At 45.7% G+C, this 6000-nt stretch overlaps 1 protein-coding gene across 1 annotated transcript in view; it reads left to right on the top strand.

Moving 5' to 3' along the window:
* Positions 1 to 1327, top strand: part of LOC118025690 (alpha-2-macroglobulin-like) — a 49951-nt gene extending 48624 nt beyond the window's left edge. The window contains exon 37 of the mRNA XM_035028262.1: positions 1082 to 1327. The gene's annotated coding sequence lies outside the window, so the exon portion shown is untranslated. The remainder of the gene's footprint in view (positions 1 to 1081) is intronic.
* Positions 1328 to 6000: the final 4673 nt, after the last annotated feature.

Consider the following 6000-nt stretch of genomic DNA (forward strand, 5'->3'; position numbering starts at 1 on the left):
TTGTCCCCTTTTCTTCCAGTCTCTCTTCTCTTACGTCATTCCATTGCCATATTCCCCTCAAAATCTCCAACTGTATTCTTGAATGCCACCTCGTACTTTAATATTGTATAATTCTATATAATCTTTTTTTCTAAAATAATTAATGTGACTAAGCTTATATGTGATTTTATTTAGGGGAGAATTCCCTTCCTGTGAGTCTGTCGCTGTTGGTTCATAACCTCCTCAGGAGCTTCCTAGGCGAAATCTGAAACCAGCCCCTGTACATAGAGGGCAGAGAGAGAACAAATAAGCAAAGAGAACTTACACAGGAGCCTGTGTTCAGCAGCTGCAAAATGAGTAGATCTCCACACCCACTTGCCAAATCTTAAAAGTTTACATAAAGGCCTGACCTGGGTTCAGTCACGTATACCGTGCAGGTGTCCCCAGGGCAGCTTCCGGGAGTAGGAAAGGCAAGCAGAATTCCAAAGACAGGGGAATGGGTAAGGAGCCTCTGAGTGCCAAGGTCAAGTCACAGGTCAACCTGCAGTCACGTCCTCTTAATAACGTCCTCCAACATTCCACTGGCTCTTACAATTTCTTCCCCAGTGTGCTCTGAGAAGTCAGCAAGCGTTTCCTTAGCAGGGAGGTGGCTCCTTTTCTGGCTGTCTTTCTGTACGGGAGGCAGATGCCACAGCAAGAATGCAGGTACACGGAAGAGAAGACACAGACTGGGACAGTGATTCCCGAACTCAGTGACAATTTTTCCAGCCAAAGCCCTGTGATCCAAACCGCTGATTTCTTAAAACCTCTAGGCTGGGGATCAGCTCACGCAGGGTGTTTACTTGTGTCCTCATGTGATTTAATAAAGACGATACATTAGCAGACTGACTCATCAGGTGTGAACACACAATATTCTGTTTGGAAAATGGCACAAGTGTGTCCTTGTGAGACATGATGGTGTCTAAGGCCAGCCTATTTTGGAGGACAGCTTTTCTCTTTAGAGAAGTTTCAGTACTTGGTAAGGACAGGCTTTGTTGCTATCATTCAAGGCTTGCTGGGTGAATTTAGGAAAAGTGTCTCTCTGTGCTGTAATGTTCTCCAGGCCAGTGGAGGGGACAAATGATGGTACCAGTGGAAAACAGAATGTGCCCACCTGACCTTGAGGAGAAGGATGTTGACAGTTTTAAGAACTTGACCTGGTTGTACATTCCACATACATTGGCCGGGGAAACAGCACTGTCAGGCATGAGGAGATGGACCGAGGGAGAGAGATGCCAGACCAGGACTCCCATCTTTTCTTCAACAACAGGGGTATAGATGGCCCGTCTCCAACTCCCTAAGAATTTGTTATACCTCCTCTCTAGATATCCAGGGTCTCACATGCCCAGCGAGATCCCCCTCATTGGGCTGACCCTGCAGGCTAGAATAATCCAATCTAGGGGCGCCTGGGTGGCTCAGTCGTTAAGCGTCTGCCTTCAGCTCAGGTCATGATCCCAGAGTCCTGGGATCGAGTCCCTCGTGGGGCTCCCTGCTCGGCAGGAAGCCTGCTTCTCCCTCTCCCACCTCCCCCTGCTTGTGTTCCCTCTCTCGCTGTGTCTCTCTCTGTCAAATAAATAAATAAAATCTTAAAAAAATAATAATAATAATCCAATCTATATGGGAGTGCCTGGATGCCCCCAGGACCATGCAGTTGCCGGGGACCATGCAGTTCTGAGTGTGTGCGATGTTGCTCATTTTCTCTGCCTCCTGCCCAGTCAGAGAAACGCCATGGCTCCTGTATCCTGCAGTGGCACGAACCACACCTGGAGACTTTCCCGGGCCTTTTGTGGGAAGTTGGCAGCTATTCAGTAAGCTCAGTGAGCATATATTCTCTCATCATGAGCATTTCCTAACTTGGGGGCTCCCCGCTAGCTGGGGGTGTTGTTGCTGTGCTTTTGCTCTCCTTCGTGTTAGGAGCTGGAAGCCATGGGACGTTTTATCCATTTCCCGGTCAATCCCCATGACACCTCCTGTCCCTTCTCCTCACTTTCCCAGGGATCCCCTTTGCCGCAGTGCACTGTGGGCAGTTCTCAAACAAGCACATCAAAGCCGCAAGCATATTCAGGGCGCCCCATACTCACACAGTGGTCCACGAGCATCTGACGTAGGGGCCACCCCTCCCCACATAGATGCCAAGGGTCAATGTGGGATCCCACCCCACCCCAGCCCCCGCCAGATGCCTCTCCCTCTAAGGCCCATTTCTCCAGTCTCCTGGCTGGCTGGCTGACCAATCGTTGGTTCAAAACCCTCTTGGGATCTCCCTGGGTGAAATCTGAAACTGACCCCCATACTCAGAGGGCAGAGAGAGACCTAAGAAAGAGGCAGACCATTCCAAATTGGCAGGTGGCAGGTTTAATAAACAAGGGAACTTACACACAAGGCTCGTCTTGGGCAGCCGCAGGAAGAGTAGACCTCGGCACCTGCCCGCCAAATCTTACAAGTTTATGTAGGGACCTTACCCAGGTTCACTTTGTGTCTTCCAGAGAGTCTCAGCACCACATCACTATCTCAAGGCTATGTCCTTGGATCAGCCTCTGGGAGCAGGGAGGGGCGAGCAGAACGTATATTCCAAGGACAGGGCAAGAGGGACAGAGCTCCCAACCGCCAGAGTTGAGCTCATGGGTCAATGGCGGGGGTGGTGTTGTCAAGTCCTTCTGCTGACCTCCCCCAACAGTCACTGAGACATAAAGTTCCAATAATGTTACAGAGCCATTCCTTTGTGTTGAAGCCAATTAAATGCGATGGTCTAAAACACAAATACTTAGGGCGCCTGGGTGGCTCAGTTGGTTAAGCGACTGCCTTCGGCTCAGGTCATGATCCTGGAGTCCCGGGATCGAGTCCCGCGTCGGGCTCCCTGCTCGGCAGGGAGTCTGCTTCTCCCTCTGACCCTCCCCCCTCTCGTGTGCTCTCTGTCTCTCTCATTCTCTCTGTCTCAAATAAATAAATAAAATCTTTAAAAAAATAAAAAATAAAAAAATAAAACACAAATACTTAAATTGTGGACACTCATGATTAGATTAGATGAAACGTTAAGACTGGAGCCATAAACTTAGGCCCCAGGTAAGATGTGAACAAATCACCTCTTTGAGTCTAGATCAGTGTCTGTAAAATGACCCTAACTGCTATGCAGGGCTATTGTGAGGATCAAAATGCCTTGAAAATCATCAGGCGTGCTACCAATAGAAAGTATTAATAGAGATTAAAAAATAAACACTTTATCAGGAGTCGTGTTGTCACATTGCTTTTCTCCTTTTTTATAATCACAAAAGCAAAGATATTTAGGGACACCTGGGTGGCTCAGTCGGTTAAGTCTGCCTTCAGCTTAGGTCATGATCCCAGGGTCCTGGGATCGAATCTGCATCAAGCTCCCTACTCAGCAGGGAGTCTGCTTCCCCCTCGCCTTCTGCCCCTCCCCCCACCACTCATGCTCTCTCTCTCTCACAAATAAATAAAATATTTTTTTAAAAACTAAGATATTTAGCTTTAATAGGAGCAGAAAAAGAAAATAATTTGATGATGTTTAAAATACTCAAGAAATAGGGCGCCTGCGTGGCTCAGTTGGTTAAGCGACTGCCTTCGGCTCAGGTCATGATCCTGGAGTTCCTGGATCGAGTCCCGCATCGGGCTTCCTGCTCGGCGGGGAGTCTGCTTCGTCCTCTGACCCTATCCCCTCTCAGGTGTTCTCTCTCTCTCATTCTCTCTCTCTCAAATAAATAAATAAATATAATCTTTAAAAAAATAAATAAATAAATATAAATAAATAAATAAAATACTCAAGAAATAGCAGTAATGGGGTGGACTTCGGGGCAAAAACCCCTCAGATACCAAGAAGGGAGAGGTGAGCCATCACTGAAGACAAGCTTTGCCTATTTCACAGTTGTGACTTGGGTCAATTATGCAGTTCTGGATTCCACACTTACTGGTATGAATCTAGAGATGTGGAGAAACTGAAAACAAAAAAGAGGGCACCTGGTTATTTTTCAAGAATTAAATATGGCGGGGTCCCTGGGCAGCTCAGTCGTTAAGCATCTGCCTCCCACTCAGGTCATGATCCCAGGGTCCTGGGATCAAGCCCCGCATCAGGCTCCCTGCTCCATGGGGAGCCTGCTTCTCCCTCTCCTACTCCCCCTGCTTGTGTTCCCTCGCTCACTGTGTCTCTCTCTGTCAAATAAATAAAAAAATCTTAAAAAAAAAAAAATTAAATATGACAATTGAGAATACTCCAAATTCAATACTTTTATGTAATAAATAATTAATTCTCTCATTTTTTTCCCTTAAAACAGTAAATTCAGGAACTGAAGCAAGCACATAACATTATCACATCTTTAGAACCTTGACTGAGATGCGACTGCCTAGGCTAAAGTGCTATCATTATCAACAAAAAGAGAAAATACTTTTCTTGCCATTCAGCCATAATCTGTTGTCAACCTGCCTTCTCTGGGTGTAGAAGTAGGGTGCTAATAATTACTGTGATAAAACTATTATCATGGATGATGATATCTTTCTTTAACATTTATTTATTTATTTATTTATTTATTTATTTATTTATTTATTTATTTATTTATTTTAGCGGGGGCGTACAGAGGGAGAAGGAGAGAGAGAACCTTAAGCAGGTTCCACACCCAGCACAGAACCCGACATGGCTCAGTCTCACAATCCCAAGATCATCACCTGAACGGAAAACAAGAGTTGGAGGCTTAATCGACTGAGTCACTCAGGTACCCTAATGATATCTTCTACTGACTTGAACACTGTCCTTTCTAGGCTGTATATGGTGCTGGTCCCCTCCTAACTCCACAACTGAGATCCCTGAGAAAAGTTGTCTCAAATTCCTTAGAATCTGTCAAGGGAAAAAGGAGCCTTTTTTTTTTTTTTAAAGATTTTATTTATTTATTTGACAGAGAGAGACACAGGGAGAGAGGGAACACACACAGGGGGAGTGGGAGAGGGAGAAGCAGGTTCCCGCGGAGCAGGGAGCCCGATGTGGGGCTCAATCCCAGGACCCTGGGATCATGACCTGAGCCGAAGGCAGACGCTTAATGACTGAGCCACCCAGGCGCCCAGAAAAGGAGCCTCTTTAATGACCTTGTAGCTGACAAGGACTTATTCCACTGTGTTTCCTTCACCGTACTAGCTTCTATCCCCGTTTTGTTTGTTTTCTTCCTTTTTAATGTAATTCTAATGGTCAGAGATTGGTTTTCCATAACAGGGAATTAATTTAAAAGGACATTAGTAACTTCAGAGAGAAACCTAGGGGCGCCTGGGTGGCTCAGTCGGTTAATCATCTGCCTTCGGCTCAGGTCATGATCCCAGGGTCCTGGGATCGAGCCCCGCATCGAGCCCCGCATCGAGCCCCACATTGAGCCTGCATCACACCCTGCATTGCATTGGGCTCCCTGCTCAGTGGGGAGTCTGCTTCTCCTTCTCCCTCTGCCCCTCCCCCTGTTTGTGCACTTGAGTTCTCTCTCTCTCTCAAATAAATAAAATCTTTAAAAAAGAGAGAGAAAGAAACCTAAAAAGAAAGTTTACCCCAACAAAGGAACAAAGTATATATTTCCCACCCCAAAATGAGGAGAGGCATTACTTATAGACATGCAAATTTGCTATTTAATTCCCGCAAAAGTCCTACGAGCCAGGGAAAGAATAAGTTAGACACTTTGGGGTATTTCTAATAGTAAGGTACAAGCTTTGAAATAATACGGGAACTAATAAGGGTCCCCACCTTCTACGTATAATTGATACCCTAAAGAAATTTCCAGGTTCTTCTTGGGGCAACCCACCCTCAAGACACACCTCCTATCATCATCACAATATTAATTTTTCCCTTTCCCATAGTTTTCAGAGTTGGATTTACTTTTTAATTTACATTATAATATTTACTCCATGAAGCTGACTATATTTTAATTGCTACTGTTGAGTCACATGGAAATTTGGGTTTTGTTACCCTCTTTCTGAATTATTCTCCTCCACCTTAAGTTTCAG

This window comes from Mirounga leonina, unplaced genomic scaffold, assembly GCF_011800145.1.
Source record: "Mirounga leonina isolate KUSES-001 unplaced genomic scaffold, KU_Mleo_1.0 Mir_201, whole genome shotgun sequence".
NCBI classification, from domain to species: Eukaryota; Metazoa; Chordata; class Mammalia; order Carnivora; family Phocidae; genus Mirounga; species Mirounga leonina.